Below are 17,221 nucleotides of genomic sequence, written 5' to 3'. Positions count from 1 at the left end.
CTACAGTAGTGAGTGCATACATTTTCATACTGAGCAAATAGAGCAATGGTCCTGCATAACCAAATGATATGTTGACAGGAGCTAAAACATAAAAGGATGAAGGTAGCTCATGTTGCTCACATTGTCAGAACAGCAGGGCTCCCGGGGTGGTTAGGCGAAGGAGGACACGACCTGTACTGTCTGTGACAATAAAAAAACATCTTCAATTCTAGTTCCACTGCCCCAACAACCAACCCTGGAGTGCTGAGCAGGGCTGGCCACCCCCTGACCACCTGCAAGGACTGATAGGACAACAAACCGCCTGCTTTTTTGTTGAGGATTGTTAGACATTCTGTTCCTGTTTGGCTTATTTTTAAAATCTGTTCTCTCATACCTTGTGTTGATTTTATGGTTTGACCTGCAGCACCCAGCATCCATGTTCTCTTTTATAAAAATGTCTTGTCCAATTCAGGTTGACTATTTTCCATATAGTTGAGTGAAAAATACACAAAGTCTGTTGTTGTTTATTTTACAATAAAGACATTGCGGTGCTGCTATTCTTCTCCCAGAAGGAAGAAAGTAGGCTTCCATTGAGATCAGTGCTTTGGTACAGTGTACTACAGTCAGTCAGGAAAGAGCGCTGCAGTGTAGTTAAGTTGCCTTCTCCTGTGCTGATGGACATGTTCCAAACAGGCACTCTGCTCTCCTGGCTAACCTTTAAAAACCATTCATCTAAAAGAGAGCGCATAAGACCAGTCTTTCAAATCCCGCTGAGGGACTGGAGAGACACTACTACTTCACCTCTCTCTCTCTGTGTGTGTGTGTGTGTGTGTGTGTGTGTGTGTGTGTGTGTGTGTGTGTGTGTGTGTGTGTGTGTGTGTGTGTGTGTGTGTGTGTGTGTGTGTGTGTGTGTGTGTGTGTGTGTGTGTGTGTGTGTGTGTGTGTGTGTGTGTGTGTGTGTGTGTGTGTGTGTGTGTGTGTGTGCGTGAGTGCGTGCGTGCGTGCGTGACCTGAGTATAGTGCTGTATCAGAACCAGGGGAATCACAGTGTGTCTGAACACCAGCCAAGTGTCTATGTTCACGTCAGATGAGAAAAACATGTGACCCTGAGTATAGTGCTGTATCCCCCGCACACATATGTGCACACATACCACCCACTCTGGCAATAACAAATGCACAACGCATATAGCAGGAATCCATTAAACCCCACATGCACTATGGTACTCATAAACAGACTGATCACATTCTCACACCAACCTAAATGATTAGTTCACGCGCTCAAAAACACAAGAACATTGAATCAATGACTCGAATGCTGAGAAATTAAAATCTCAGCTATATAATCTTTTTATAAGTTTTACGTGATAGTCTGTAAAAGCTCATACACATCTGGACAGCTGTGCACTTGCACAGTTTACTATTATTCGCTAAGATAATGGTTGGCACTCTGCCACTCAGTCCGTAAACAGTCCAGTCATTCACTACTATAATGCTATATGATTGGTGGCACATTATCAATTCATTCAGTCAGCCCATAATGCATTTGGAACATTAGACTCGGTCCACATGAGAACCATATAACTTGAGGCAGTTTGCTACAGCAGGAAAATCATTCTGCAGCAACAGGAAATGTGAATTATTATGTGGATTATAATTAATGGACATTTTTGTATGGGTTGATACATTTTTCATTAGGGAAAATCAAGTCTGAAATTTCAAAGTAGATATAACAAACTTCAGAAACCTTTTTAAACCTCAAATATACTATACGTTTAAAATTGCACCATTGCAGATTTCCTGCAACAGGGTGATCAAATTAAGATCTTACATCTATATACAGAGCATCTATTTAAAGCTCTGGTCCACATGTTCAAAGTGCCATGAAAGAGTGACTATGGAACTGACAATCATATTCCACCGTAGCATTATCTAACAAGAGCCTAACGTATAAAGTAACAAGGGTGCATGCATAAATACATACTCAAATACTCAAATACTACAGAAGATCTCCAGTATACATGCATTATTTACCTTCTCTGACAGAGGGAGGTTAGCAGAGACAGAGACAGAGGCAAAGCAGTCTGGTTTCCAGTCCAGCCAGAGACAGTCCCATAGCAGGATAGAGAGGAGCCACAGTAACTACACAGTCACTCCCAGGGCCGGCCCTGGTCAGTTCAGATCCAGATCCCCACCAGATGTGACAGGAGAGTGGGAGTGAGAGAGGGAAAGTTCAGAGAAAGAAGGGGAGAAGGAAAGAGAGAAGAGAGAGAGGGAAAACAGTAAGAGTGAGAGTGGGAGAGGGAGAGGAAACTGAGCTGAAGTACAGCCAAAAGCCCAGAATTCTTTGCTTTCTTTTTTTTGTCGTCTGAGACATGTTTTTACCAATCCCTATATGGTAATGAAAACATTTCATGTTGCAATTAGTTTTGTTCTGTAGAAAGAAAGAAAGAAAGAAAGAAAGAAAGAAAGTAAGAAAGAAAAAAAGAAAATGTATATACAATACATACAGTATATATGCAGTATCAGTCAAAAGTTTGGACACACCTACTCATTCAAGGGTTTTTCTTAATTCTTACTATTTTCTACATTGTAGAAGAATGAAGACATCTTCTCCTGTTTTCTCAATATATCACATCGAACAACTGCAGTGCTTGAGATTAAAGAAATAAACGCTTCACTAAAGATGAACAAAAATTGCAACCAATATGAGCCTATAAACTGATAAGTATTAGAAAACAAGTATTTATAGAGAACTCGTGTAATCCACATTTATCTTGAAAGGGCATTTCAGAAGACATTTCATATAGACAGGAAACAAGAGTCTGCCAGAAAGAGGCGACAGACAGGATATGGCCTAATAACTCACACGTTGTGTAGAAGGTTCTCTACATAGTCTATACCTCCCATTAGGCGTTATGGTGTTTGTACATCTGCTTTCGGTAAAAATGTCTTTGTATCGCAAATTATGTTAATTTTTCCATATTCCCTAAGACACTTCTCAGAGGACATTCCGCCGGAGTTATGTCACATAAATTATAGTACTAAACCTGGATCAAAAAATAAATTATAAAGTATGACACAGTGGCTTCCTTCCTAATTCCTATGGCTGTAAACTGTGAATTTAGATAGAAAGAACTAATTATCACTTTGGGGCAGTTTCCCAGACAGATATTAAGCCTAGTCCTGGTCTAAAAAAACACTTTCAATGGGGGGGGGGGGGGGGGTGTTAAAAGGGAAACTCCACTCAAAAACGATCTTTTTGCATTTTTTTTCATTAGTCCGCTGTTGATAGAGTCCCAAAATGTGTTGCATGTTAGCAGTCAAGTTTTCAAGATATTGGACATTCAAGAAGCAAAGTGTCACTGGCCACATCTTCATGATGATGTAAAATGTATCCACTTTAAAATCAAGTGAAGAGAGATTCTGACTAGACTGGCTGTGCACGTCTGCAGAGCCACATTCCCATCTGGGGCTATGAGGCCTTGATTTGGGCCTGTATGCAGGGGTGGAAGTAACAAATTACAAATAATCTTGTTACTGTAATTGAGTATCTTTTTGAGTAGCTTTTTTTTCTTTTTCAAAGTCAGTCACTTTACTTTTACTTAAGTATATTCTGAATTAAGTATTGTACTTCGGCCTCCCGGGTGGCGCAGTGGTCTAGAGCACTGTATCGCAGTGCTAGCTGCGCCACCAGAGTCTCTGGGTTCGCGCCCAGGCTCTGTCGCAGCCGGCCGCGACCGGGAAGTCCGTGGAGCAACGCACAATTGGCTTAGCCGGGCGCAGTGCGCGCTAACCAAGGGGGGCGGGTGCACGGTGTTTCCTCTGACACATTGGTGCGGCTGGCTTCCGGGTTGGAGGCCCGCTGTGTTAAGAAGCAGTGCGGCTTGGTTGGGTTGTGCTTCGACCTTTGTCGGGGGGGGGGCGCATGGCTTTCGACCTTTGTCTCTCCCGAGCCCGTACGGGAGTAGCAGCGATGAGACAAGATCGTAATTACTAGCGATTGGATACCACGAAAAAAATTGGGGAGAAAAAGGGATAAAAAAAAAATAATAATAAATTAAATTTAAAAAAAAGTATTGTACTTCACTACCTTATTAAAACCATCCGTTATAGAGTACAATTTTGTAGGCTGTACATAATAGAAGATCATGACGGCACGGAAATTTTGCAACTCTGAGCCAGAAAAAAACGCTCACCGTTGTCTAGTCAGTGACCAATTAAATCAAATTTCACGCATCACGCCAATTAAATCAAGCTGTGCACACAAATTGAACGATGATGGCTGGAAGATTTTCAAAAAGGCAAAAATAACTTAGTTTAGTACGAGACAAGTCGTGAAAGATAGGAATGTTTTTAATCAAAGCAGTATGTGTGAAAACAATGGAGATGGAGGAGACTGTTTAGTTTAAATGAGTTTCATTTATTGCACCAAAGAAAACAAGTGATTAAAACCAATACAGATAAAAACAACAACAACAACAAAACGGTGTGCAGGTGTGGTTGGAAGCCCAAGAGCTTATACGCAAACCACAACACAAAAAAGATATATACAATACATAAGTACAAAAATAAAAACGGGTAGTTAAAACAGATAAAACTATTAATTATAAATGTATAAATTAACTGATCAGTAATCACAAACATTTTAAAAAGTATTTGTTTTGTTTAAATGTGTGTGTGTAGGTGTGCATGTGAGTGTGTGAGAGTTAGGCTATATGGAGGAGATTACTGAGTAGTTTGGTTCATCAGGCTGACCCCAAGTCTTCGCTTTAAGTTATTGTGAGTATGTGAGAGTTAGGCTATATGGAGGAGATTACTGAGTAGTTTGCTTCATCAGGCTGACCCCAAGTCTTCGCTTTAAGTTATTGTGAGTATGTGAGAGTTAGGCTATATGGAGGAGATTACTGAGTAGTTTGCTTCATCAGGCTGACCCCAAGTCTTCGCTTTAAGTTATTGTGAGTATGTGAGAGTTAGGCTATATGGAGGAGATTACTGAGTAGTTTGCTTTATCAGGCTGACCCAAAGTCTTCACTTTAAGTTATTGAGGGATGATGATGTTTTAGCAATGTGAAGTTAATAATTCCTGAGTATGGTACATCAATGGTTATCGCAGTGTCTTGTGTTGTAACAATGGATTTCAGAATTAACCTGGAAGAATCCATTGAAGGGTTTAGGTAGACTTCTGGGAGGTATGAGTATTTGTAGATGAAAGTGCATAATTGGTGTACATTAGTGTTGTAAATAGACAAGATATTGAGTTTCTTAAACAAAGGTGCAGTTGGAGCCAGGTAATTAGAGGAGATGGCTAGTCTTGAACATTTTGTAACGGCAGTCTAAGTCGTCCTCCTCCTCAGACGAGGAGAGGCGAGAAGGATCTGAGGACCAATGTGCAGCGTGGTAATTTTCCATGATTTAATTAACACAAAACAAGACACTATACAAAATGACAAAACAAACTAACCGTCACAGTCCTAGCTGGTGCAGACAAAACACAAAGACAGGAAACAACCACCCACAATCCCCAACACAAAACAAGCCACCTATATATGATTCTCAATCAGGGACAACGATTGACAGCTGTCTCTGATTGAGAACCATATTAGGCTGAACACAGAAACAGACGAACTAGACACACAACATAGAATTCCCACACAGCTCACATCCTGACCAACAATAAACAAGCAAAACACAAAGGAACTCTGGTCAGGACGTTACACATTTACTTTGTATGATGAGTAATTTGTGTAGGTAGGAGGCATATGTACTGGCCCAGACAATATTACATTAAATGAGATACGGGTAAATTAAGCTATTATTGTCATGCCCTGGCCTTAGTTATCTTTGTTTTCTTTATTAGTTTAGTTAGGTCAGGGTGTGACATGGGGGATGTAGGTGTTTTTGTCATGTCTAGGGGTTTTGTATGTTTATGGGGTTTTGTCTAGTCTAGGTGTTTGTATGTCTATGGCTGCCTAGATTGGTTCTCAATTAGAGGCAGCTGTTTATCATTGTCTCTGATTGGGAACCATATTTAGGCAGCCATATTCATTGGGTATGTCGTGGGTGATTGTCTATGTCATTACGTAAGTTGCCTGTGTGCACTTGTCGTAGTATAGCGTCACGGTTGTTTTGTAAGTCTGTTTAAGTATTCTTCGTTACGTTATAATAAATAGAAGAATGTATTTATATCACGCTGTGCCTTGGTCCTCCTCTCTTCAAAGTTACGACGATCGTGACAATTATATAGAGTTTGGAAGCAAGCCTGATGAGCCAAACCACTAATATGTCTGATGATAGCAACAGATTTCATCACTTTGTTGCAGACAAATAAAAGATGATCTTTCCAGGATAACTTTAAATCAATTAAAACTCAGAGGAAGTGGATGTGACTTGTTCCATTTCATTCCCACCAAATGAGATTCTGACTCTTTTTTACAATGTTTATTTTTCTTACTAATGAATACAATACATTTAGATTGTTTAACATAAGAAGATAAAACATTTATCTGGAACCATTCAGACAATTTGGCCATGCCTGAGTTGGCTTCACTAATTTGTTCATAAAAATGATTGTGTGATAAAATCAAATTGGTGTCGTCAGCAAAGAGAAATGTGAAGTACATTAGAAGACACAGCAGCAAGGTCATTGATATAGATTGGGAATAACAAAGGTCCAATTATCGAACCCTGTGGCACGCCACAGGATATCTTGGCTCTGGTAGACGCACAGCTGGTTGCATAAACAAATTGTCCTTTAACCAATTATATGAATATTCATGAAAACCGTAATAATGCAATTTAGAAAGTAATATTTCATGATCAACAGTGTCAAAGGCTTTCTATAAATTTAAAAACCTGCAAAGAGCGTATTCATTGTTGTTAAGGACTGTAAAGATTTGATCCACAAGTTGCAAAAGAGCCATATCTGTGGAGTAGTTTTTACAAAAAACATATTTGTGCTCATATAGAACACAGTGTTGATTTAAATGTTTAAACATACTATTATAAACCATTTTTCTAGGATTGTTGAAAAACATGGTAGTACAGATATTGGGCGATAATTTGTAAAAGATCTTGGATCACCGGATTTATAGAGGGGGATAACTTTGGCAATTTTAAAATCCTTAGGAACAGTACCAGTTTGCTGTGACCAGTTCTCTTTCAAGCACAGTAGAGGCGACGTAATGCAAACTTTGCTTACCCACGATGGTGAAGATGGCAGCCTACAATAACTCTGCCTCAAACTTGAGAAAACATTGTAGAGGTAAAATAACTAGCTAGCTATGAATGACGAAAACTGTGTTTCATGGATGGCTTTGGCAGCTGGCTATCTAATAGTCTAACTTATGTAAGTTAGCGTTAGCCTAGTTGTCAAGAATACTAAAGTTAGCAAGCTATCCTTGCAGCCAGATGCGCAACTTTGGTTTTAGAAGTGGGGGGGACATAATAGTTTTTTTATCCAGTCGGATAAACACTCGAAACAGCCTACCCGACCGCTCAGAGGTGTCCGTGTGGCCCTAAAGCAGACCGTTGCCTCGTTTTGTAACACATTACAATTACAACACTAGGGGGGTGCAATTTCATAATGTGGGGGGACATGTCTCCCCCGTCCCCAGTGAAAGTTGCGCCCCTGCTTGCAGCTAAGTTAGCTGGCTAGCTACATGGCTAACCAACACTTGATGATGATAGCCATTATGGCTAGCACTTCAATGTCCCTATGTGTGGCACCCATGGCTATCCAACTCAATGGATTCTCCATTCACTGAGCAGACAGGACATTGGATTCAGGGAAATTGAAAGGGGGAGGGGTTGCCTCTTCCTCAACAGCACATGGTGTGCTGACACTGGCGCAGTGGAAGTTTCGACCCATTGTTCACCCATCTTGGAATACTTGATAGTCAAATGCAGACCCTTCTATCTCCCGAGAGTTTTCATCTTTTATCGTGACTGCTGTATATATTCCACCTCAGGACAATAAAAACAACAAGCTGGCACTTAACAAACTCTACCAGGCTATAAACAAGCAGCAAACCGTGCACCCGGGGGCTGCTTTGCCAGTGATTTCAATTCTGCGTAATTAAGACACATATTGCCCAACTTCAATCAACACTTCTCCTTCGCCACCAGGGGCAATAAAGTCCTAGACCACTGTTACTCTACCCACAAGCAAGCATACAAGGCCCTCCCTCGTCCCCCCCTTCGGGCAAATCAGATCATGACTCTAAATCAAATCAAATCAAATCAAATTTTATTTGTCACATACACATGGTTAGCAGATGTTAATGCGAGTGTAGCGAAATGCTTGTGCTTCTAGTTCCGACAATGCAGTAATAACCAACAAGTAATCTAACCTAACAATTCCACAACTACTACCTTATACACACAAGTGTAAAGGGATAAAGAATATGTACATAAAGATATATGAATGAGTGATGGTACAGAACGGCATAGGCAAGATGCAGTAGATGGTATAGTGTACAGTCTATACATATGAGATGAGTAATGTAGGGTATGTAAACATAAAGTGGCATAGTTTAAAGTGGCTAGTGATACATGTATTACATAAAGATGGCAAGATGCAGTGGATGATATACAGTACAGTATATACATATACATATGAGATGAGTCACGTAGGGTATGTAAACATTATATTAAGTGGCATTGTTTAAAGTGGCTAGTGATACATTTTTACATAATTTCCATCAATTCCCATTATTAAAGTGGCTGGAGTTGAGTCAGTATGTTGGCAGCGGCAAGGAAATGTTAGTGGTGGCTGTTTAACAGTCTGATGGCCTTGAGATAGAAGCTGTTTTTCAGTCTCTCGGTCCCTGCTTTGATGCACCTGTACTGACCTCGCCTTCTGGATGATAGCGGGGTGAACAGGCAGTGGCTCGGGGGGTTGTTGTCCTTGAGGATCTTTATGGCCTTCCTGTGACATCGGGTGGTGTAGGTGTCCTGGAGGGCAGGTAGTTTGCCCCCGGTGATGCGTTGTGCAGACCTCACTACCCTCTGGAGAGCCTTACGGTTGTGGGCGGAGCAGTTGCCGTACCAGGCGGTGATACAGCCCGACAGGATGCCCTCGATTGTGCATCTGTAGAAGTTTGTGAGTGCTTTTGGTGAAAAGCCGAATTTCTTCAGCCTCCTGAGGTTGAAGAGGCGCTGCTGCGCCTTCTTCACAACGCTGTCTGTGTGGGTGGACCAATTCAGTTTGTCCGTGATGTGTACACCGAGGAACTTAAAACTTTCCACCTTCTCCACTACTGCCACGTCGATGTGGATATGGGGGTGCTCCCTCTGCTGTTTCCTGAAGTCCACAATCATCTCCTTTGTTTTGTTGACGTTGAGTGTGAGGTTATTTTCCTGACACCACACTCCGAGGGCCCTCACCTCCTCCCTGTAGGCCGTCTCGTCATTGTTGGTAATCAAGCCTACCACTGTAGTGTCGTCCGCAAACTTGATGATTGAGTTGGAGGCGTGCATGGCCACGCACTCGTGGGTGAACAGGGAGTACAGGAGAGAGCTCAGAACGCACCCTTGTGGGGCCCCAGTGTTGAGGATCAGCGGGGTGGAGATGTTGTTACCTACCCTCACCACCTGGAGGCGGCCCGTCAGGAAGTCCAGGACCCAGTTGCACAGGGCGGGGTCGAGACCCAGGGTCTCGAGCTTGATGACGAGTTTGGAGGGTACTATAGTGTTAAATGCTGAGCTGTAGTCGATGAACAGCATTTTTATTTTATTTTTTATTTCACCTTTATTTAACCAGGTAGGCAAATTGAGAACACGTTCTCATTTACAATTGCGACCTGGCCAAGATAAAGCAAAGCAGTTCGACACATACAACAACACATAGTTACACATGGAGTAAAACAAACATACAGTCAATAATACAGTGAAAAATAAGTCTATATACAATATGAGCAAGTGAGGTGAGATAAGGGAGGTGAAGGCAAACAAAATATATATATAAATAAATAAAAATATAAAAAGGCCATGGTGGCGAAGTAAATACAATATAGCAAGTAAAAAAACACTGGAATGGTTGGTTTGCAGTGGAATAAGGTGCAAAGTAGAGATAGAAATAACGGGGGTGCAACGGAGCAAAATAAATAAATACAGTAGGTAAAGAGGTAGTTGTTTGGGCTAAATTATAGATGGGCTATGTACAGGTGCAGTAATCTATGAGCTGCTCTGACAGCTGGTGCTTAAAGCTAGTGAGGGGGATAAGTGTTTCCAGTTTCAGAGATTTTTGTAGTTCGTTCCAGTCATTGGCAGCAGAGAACTGGAAGGAGAGGCGGCCAAAGGAAGAATTGGTTTTGGGGGTGACCAGAGAGATATACCTGCTGGAGCGCGTGCTACGGGTGGGCGTTGCTATGGTGACCAGCGAGCTGAGATAAGGGGGGACTTTACCTAGCAGGGTCTTGTAGATGACCTGGAGCCAGTGGGTTTGGCGACGAGTGTGAAGCGAGGGCCAGCCAACGAGAGCGTACAGGTCGCAGTGGTGGGTAGTATATGGGGCTTTGGTGACAAAACGGATGGCACTGTGATAGACTGCATCCAATTTATTGAGTAGGGTTTTGGAGGCTATTTTGTAAATGACATCACCGAAGTCGAGGATTGGTAGGATGGTCAGTTTTACAAGGGTATGTTTGGCAGCATGAGTGAAGGATGCTTTGTTGCGGAATAGGAAGCCGATTCTAGATTTAACTTTGGATTGGAGATCCTTGATGTGAGTCTGGAAGGAGAGTTTACAGTCTAACCAGACACATAGGTATTCCTCTTGTCCAGATGGGTTAGGGCAGTGTGCAGTGTGGTTGCGATTGCGTCGTCTGTGGACCTATTGGGTCGGTAAGCAAATTGGAGTGGGTCTAGGGTGTCAGATAGGGTGGAGGTGATATGGTCCTTGACTTGTCTCTCAAAGCACTTCATGATGACGGAAGTGAGTGCTACGGGGCGGTAGTCGTTTCGCTCAGTTACCTTAGCTTTCTTGGGAACAGGAACAATGGTGGCCCTCTTGAAGCATGTGGGAACAGCAGACTGGGATAAGGATTGATTGAATATGTCTACAAACACACCAGCCAGCTGGTCTGCGCATGCTCTGAGGACGCGGCTGGGAATGCCGTCTGGGCCTGCAGCCTTGCGAGGGTTAACACGTTTAAATGTTTTACTCACCTCGGCTGCAGTGAAGGAGAGCCCGCAGGTTTTGGTAGCGGGCCGTGTCAGTGGCACTGTATTGTCCTCAAAGCGAGCAAAAAAGTTATTTAGTCTGTCTGGGAGCAAGACATCCTGGTCCGCGACGGGGCTGGTTTTCTTTTTGTAATCCGTGATTGACTGTAGACCCTGCCACATACCTCTTGTGTCTGAGCTGTTGAATTGCGACTCTACTTTGTCTCTCTACTCGGACTTAGCTTGTTTGATTGCCTTGCGGAGGGATTAGCTTCACTGTTTGTATTCGGTCATGTTTCCGGTCACCTTGCCCTGGTTAAAAGCAGTGGTTCGCGCTTTCAGTTTCAGCGAATGCTGCCATCAATCCACGGTTTCTGGTTTGGGAATGTTTTAATCGTTGCTATGGGTACGACATCGTCAATGCACTTTCTAATGAACTCGCTCACCGAATCAGCATATTCGTCAATGTTGTTGTTGGACGCAATGCGGAACATATCCCAATCCACGTGATCGAAGCAGTCTTGAAGCGTGGAATCAGATTGGTCGGACCAGCGTTGAACAGACCTGAGCGTGGGAGCTTGCTGTTTTAGTTTCTGTTTGTAGGCTGAAAGCAACAAAATGGAGTCGTGGTCAGCTTTTCCGAAAGGAGGGCGGGGGAGGGCCTTATATGCGTCGCGGAAGTTAGTATAACAATGATCCAAGGTTTCACCAGCCCTGGTAGCACAATCGATATGCTGATTGAATTAAGGGAGTTTTGTTTTCAGATTAGCCTTGTTAAAAACTTTTGTCAATAGGGGGGGGCGCTGTTTTCACTTTGTAAAAAATCGTTCCCAAATTAAACTGCCTCGTACTCAATTCTTGCTCGTACAATATGCATATTATTATTACTATTGGATAGAAAACACTCTCTAGTTTCTAAAACCGTTTGAATTATATCTGTGAGTAAATTTGCATTTGCATTTGCATTTGCATTCGCTCTGCAGGTAGTATAACTTTTCATTTCATTTTCATTACATTTCATTACATTTCATTATAGTACAACGGTTTAATTCGTCTAACCTTAGCAATTTCTTCTTAGCTAGCTACTTAGCCGTCTGTGTATAAAAGATAATTGCGTAATTATCGTATTCCGTCGTCTATCGTAGTCCACACTGCTATCTGCCCAGCAGCTAGCAAACGTCCACCGTCTACCGAATAGTAGTATAAACTTTTCATTACATTTCATTATAGTACAACGGTCTGATTTTCATTTTCACTACAGTACAACGGTTTGATTTGTTTGATCTTAGCTAGCTACATAGCCGTCTTTGCATCAAACATAATTGTGTAGTTATTGAGGTTCGCCAGCCAGCTATTTTCGCCCTAACGTAACGCAACGTAGCCAACACTGCTAGCTAGCCAGCTTGCCACCGAATAGCAGCATTGTAGAAACGAGTGCATTACAACGGAACGACTTGATCAGTGTAGTGTTGGCTGACTACACAGTTGTCTTTGCTATCTTTGATTTGTATTTGTTCGATCTTAGCTAGCTACTTAGCTGGCTCCATAGCCGTCTTTGTATCGGTGATAATTGTGTAGTTATCAAGGTTCGCTGAGGTTCGCTAGCCAGGTATTCTCGCCCTAACGTAACGTAACGTAACGTAGTCAACCCTGCTAGCTAGCCAGCTAGCCACCGATTAGCAGCACTGTAGAAACGATTACATTACAACGGAACGACTTGACTTGTGTAGTGTTAGCTAGCTACATAGTTTTCTTTGCTATCTTTTTATCTAAGATAATTGTGTAGCTTTGAGTAATTATCGGTTACCTAGCCAGCTATTTTTCGCCTGCCGCGCTGCCGTCCTCCTACCTAGCCAACACTGCTAGCTAGCCAACTTCTACCGAATAGCAGCACTGTAGAAACTTACATTACAACGGGACGACTTGATTAGCGTAGTGTTAGCTAGTTGTCTTTGCTGTCCTTGTATCCATGATAATTGTGTAGTTTAGAGAAATTTAGTGAAATTGTCGAGGTTACCTAGCCAGCTTCACTTTCAACAACGTAGCCACTGCTAGCCAGGCTACTTCACCAGCCAGCAGTACTATATCATTTTAGTCAATAAGATCTTGTATTTTATTTTTATTTTTTTGCAACGTAAGCTTAACTTTCTGAACATTCGAGACGTGTAGCCCACTTGTCATTCTAATCTCCATTGCATTAGCGTAGCCTCTTCTGTAGCCTGTCAACCATGTGTCTGTCTATCCCTGTTCTCTCCTCTCTGCACAGACCATACAAACGCTTCACACCGCGTGGCCGCGCCCACCCTAACCTGGTGGTCCCAGCCCGCACGACCCACGTGGAGTTCCAGGTCTCCGGTAGCCTCTGGAACTGCCGATCTGCGGCCAACAAGGCAGAGCTCATCTCAGCCTATGCGTCCCTCCAGTCCCTCGACTTCCTGGCACTGACGGAAACATGGCTCACCACAGATAACACTGCTACTCCTACTGCTCTCTCTTCGTCGGCCCACGTGTTCTCGCACACCCCGAGACCTTCTGGTCAGCGGGGTGGTGGCACCGGGATCCTCATCTCTCCCAAGTGGTCATTCTCTCTTTCTCCCCTTACCCATCTGTCTATCGCCTCCTTTGAATTCAATGCTGTCACAGTTACCAGCCCTTTCAAGCTTAACATCCTTATCATTTATCGCCCTCCAGGTTCCCTTGGAGAGTTCATCAATGAGCTTGATGCCTTGATAAGCTCCTTTCCTGAGGACGGCTCACCTCTCACAGTTCTGGGTGACTTTAACCTCCCCATGTCTACCTTTGACTCATTCCTCTCTGCCTCCTTCTTTCCACTCCTCTCCTCTTTTGACCTCACCCTCTCACCTTCCCCCCCTACTCACAAGGCAGGCAATACGCTTGACCTCATCTTTACTAGATGCTGTTCTTCCACTAACCTCATTGCAACTCCCCTCCAAGTCTCCGACCACTACCTTGTATCCTTTTCCCTCTCGCTCTCATCCAACACTTCCCACACTGCCCCTACTCGGATGGTATCGCGCCGTCCCAACCTCCGCTCTCTCTCCCCCGCTACTCTCTCCTCTTCCATCCTATCATCTCTTCCCTCTGCCCAAACCTTCTCCAACCTATCTCCTGATTCTGCCTCCTCAACCCTCCTCTCCTCCCTTTCGGCATCCTTTGACTCTCTATGTCCCCTATCCTCCAGGCCGGCTCGGTCCTCCCCTCCCGCTCCGTGGCTCGACGACTCATTGCGAGCTCACAGAACAGGGCTCCGGGCAGCCGAGCGGAAATGGAGGAAAACTCGCCTCCCTGCGGACCTGGCATCCTTTCACTCCCTCCTCTCTACATTTTCCTCTTCTGTCTCTGCTGCTAAAGCCACTTTCTACCACTCTAAATTTCAAGCATCTGCCTCTAACCCTAGGAAGCTCTTTGCCACCTTCTCCTCCCTCCTGAATCCTCCTCCCCCTCCCCCCCCCTCCTCCCTCTCTGCAGACGACTTCGTCAACCATTTTGAAAAGAAGGTCGACGACATCCGATCCTCGTTTGCTAAGTCAAACGACACCGCTGGTTCTGCTCACACTGCCCAACCCTGTGCTTTGACCTCTTTCTCCCCTCTCTCTCCAGATGAAATCTCGCGTCTTGTGACGGCCGGCCGCCCAACAACCTGCCCGCTTGACCCTATCCCCTCCTCTCTTCTCCAGACCATTTCCGGAGACCTTCTACCTTACCTCACCTCGCTCATCAACTCATCCTTGACCGCTGGCTACGTCCCTTCCGTCTTCAAGAGAGCGAGAGTTGCACCCCTTCTGAAAAAACCTACACTCGATCCCTCCGATGTCAACAACTACAGACCAGTATCCCTTCTTTCTTTTCTCTCCAAAACTCTTGAACGTGCCGTCCTTGGCCAGCTCTGATTTTGGGCGCTGTCTCGCTATAGCGTAAGCTGTATGTCGTACTAAAGTTATTTTTTTTAAATCTAACACAGCGGTTGCATTAAGAACTAGTGTATCTTTCATTTGCTGTCCAACATGTATTTTTTAGTAAAGTTTATGATTAGTTATTTGATTAGATTAGGTGCCTCTCCAAGATTTCTCCGGACAATTTTTTTGCATTTTGACTACGTATTCACATGGTAAAACCACGATTTGTGCCGCTAAATATGCACATTTTCGAACAAACCATATATGTATTGTGTAATATGATGTTATAGGACTGTCATCTGATGAAGATTGTGAAGGTTAGTGAATAAATTTATATATTTTGCTGGTTTTTTCGCTATCGCTACCGTTGCGTTGAATGAATGCTGTTGTGTGGTTGGCTATTGTAGTAAGCTAATATAATGCTATATTGTGTTTTCGCTGTAAAACACTTAAAAAATCTGAAATATTGGCTGGATTCACAAGATGTTTGTCTTTTATTTGCTGTACACCATGTATTTTTCATAAATGTTTTATGATGAGTATTTAGGTATTTCACGTTGGTCTCTGTAGTTATTCTAGCTGCTTTGGTGAGATTTGTGATGGTGGCTGCAATGTAAAACTATGATTTATACCTGAAATATGCACATTTTTCGAACAAAACATATGCTATACAATAAATCTGTTATAAGACTGTCATCTGATGAAGTTGTTTCTTGGTTAGTGACTATTTATATCTTTATTTGGTCAAATTTGTGATAGCTACCTATGCGGTAAAAAAATGGTGAAAATATGCGGTTGAGTCTTTTGCTATCGTGGTTAGCTAATAGAAATACATAGTGTTTTCGCAGTAAAACATTTTAAAAATCGGAAATGATGGCTGGATTCACAAGATGTGTATCTTTCATCTGGTGTCTTGGACTTGTGATTTCATGATATTTAGATGCTAGTATTTACTTGTGGCGCTATGCTAGGCTATGCTATTCAGCTTTTTCACTGATGAGGGTGCTCCCAGATCCGGGATGGTGACTCGTGAGAAGTTAAAATCCCCAGCTACGATGAATGCAGCCTCAGGGTGTGTGGTTTCCAGTTTACAAAGAGTCAGATAAAGTTCGTTCAGGGCCATCGATGTGTCTGCTTGGGGGGGGGATATATACGGCTGTGATTATAATCGAAGAGAATTCCCTTGGTAGATAATGCGGTCGACATTTGATTGTGAGGAATTCTAAATCTGGTGAACAGAATGACTTGAGTTCCTGTATGTTGTTATGATCACACCACGTCTCGTTGATCATAAGGCATACACCCCCGCCCCTCTTCTTACCAGAAAGATGTTTGTTTCTGTCGGCGTGATGCGTGAAGAAACCAGCTGGCTGCACCGACTCCGTTAGCGTCTCTCCAGTGAGCCATGTTTCTGTGAAGCAGAGAATGTTACAATCCCTGATGTCTCTCTGGAATGTTACCCGTGCTCGGATTTCATCAACCTTATTGTCAAGATACTGGACATTGCCGAGTAGTATGCTAGGGAGTGGAGCGCGATGTGCCTGTCTCCGAAGCCTGACCAGGAGACCGCCTCGTTTGCCCCTTTTTCGGCATCGTTGTTTAGGGTCACCGGCTGGGATCAGATCCATTGTATTGGGTGGAAGGCAAAACACCAGATCCGCTTCGGGAGAGTCATATTCCTGGTTGTAACGATGGTGAGTTGACGTTGCTCTTATATTCAGTAGTTCCTCCCGACTGTATGTAATGAAATCTAAGATTACCTGGGGTACCAATGTAAGGAATAACACATAAAACAACAAAATACTGCATAGTTTCCTAGGAACGCGAAGCGAGGCGGCCATCTCGGTCGGCGCCGGCATGTGTCTATACTCCTGCTTCCTGTTTACAAGTAGAAGCTCAAACAGTGATGCGCTCCATTGAGAAATGGTCCTCCGTTTTGGAGGCTATGCTACAAGACTGCTTTGCTGATTCTCTCCGAGGCCAAAGTAAGGTATACATTTTATTGTGTATTTTACCCCCTTTTTTGATCTTGTCTCAACCCTGAAACTCCCCAAAGGGCTCGGGAGGTGATGGTCGAGTCATGCGTCCTCAAAAACATGACCCGCAAAACCGCACTTCTTAACCTACTAGCGCTAGGGGTCAGAATTGTTTTCATCTTAAAATAA

At 43.3% G+C, this 17,221-nt stretch overlaps 1 protein-coding gene across 2 annotated transcripts in view; it reads right to left on the bottom strand.

The window, feature by feature from the left end:
* podn (podocan) overlaps positions 1-2,269 on the bottom strand; it is a 48,004-nt gene extending 45,735 nt beyond the window's left edge. For both annotated transcript variants that reach the window (XM_055861681.1, XM_055861682.1), the window contains exons 1-2: positions 2,011-2,269; positions 121-180 (exon numbers count right to left, since the gene is read on the bottom strand). The gene's annotated coding sequence lies outside the window, so the exon portion shown is untranslated. The remainder of the gene's footprint in view (positions 1-120; positions 181-2,010) is intronic.
* Positions 2,270-17,221: the final 14,952 nt, after the last annotated feature.

Source organism: Salvelinus fontinalis, chromosome 14, assembly GCF_029448725.1.
Source record: "Salvelinus fontinalis isolate EN_2023a chromosome 14, ASM2944872v1, whole genome shotgun sequence".
Lineage (NCBI taxonomy): Eukaryota > Metazoa > Chordata > Actinopteri > Salmoniformes > Salmonidae > Salvelinus > Salvelinus fontinalis.
Note: the sequence above shows the minus strand (reverse complement) of the source record. Positions and strands in the feature narration are given on the sequence as shown.